Source organism: Otolemur garnettii, unplaced genomic scaffold (genome assembly GCF_000181295.1).
Source record: "Otolemur garnettii isolate 467f Iridium unplaced genomic scaffold, OtoGar3 scaffold00011, whole genome shotgun sequence".
In the NCBI taxonomy this organism is placed as follows: domain Eukaryota; kingdom Metazoa; phylum Chordata; class Mammalia; order Primates; family Galagidae; genus Otolemur; species Otolemur garnettii.
Genome location: NW_003852406.1, coordinates 30,012,973 through 30,013,600, shown reverse-complemented (window position 1 = coordinate 30,013,600; position 628 = coordinate 30,012,973).

Here is a 628-nt window from a genome sequence, read left to right as displayed (position 1 = left end):
TCTGCAAAATTCCTGGCACCTTCCCCGGGGTGAATGAAGCTCATTCAGTCCACCTCTCCCAACCCAAACTTCAGTCTATCAGACAAAGGCGTGGTGACCTGGGCTATCTCCTGCTCCACAAGGGCTGAAGCCCACTTCCAAGCAGCAGTGCCCCAGCTGTGCTGATGGGAAGTGGGGCTTACCTGCCACTCCCTCCCCTTGATCCTGTGGGTGACTGAGGGTGTGCGGAAGCTTGGAGGAGTGCATACAAAGATCCCAGACTGGGAAGGGATGGGACTGGCTGACACACTCAATAGGCATGACCAGGGTGAAAAGGGAGCGACTCCTATCCCCATGGCCCCACTACCACTTTATATTATGGATATTTTCAAACGTATACAAAAGTGGAGAGAATGGCAAAATGACAGCCCAAGTCCTCTTCCCCACCCCCAGCTTCCGCGGTTATCCTCTCCTGGCCAATCTTGTTTCCCATGACCCTCATCCACCACACATTTAAAAGCAGGAGGTGCGTGGCCTGAGGGTGGCGGAGGTGTCCCCAGCTGGCGAGCGAGTGCCAGGCCTGCACCACTAGAGGCGAGAAGGCCGAGCGGTGGCGAGGGGGCACGGTGGGGCGGGGAGCGGAGCGCAC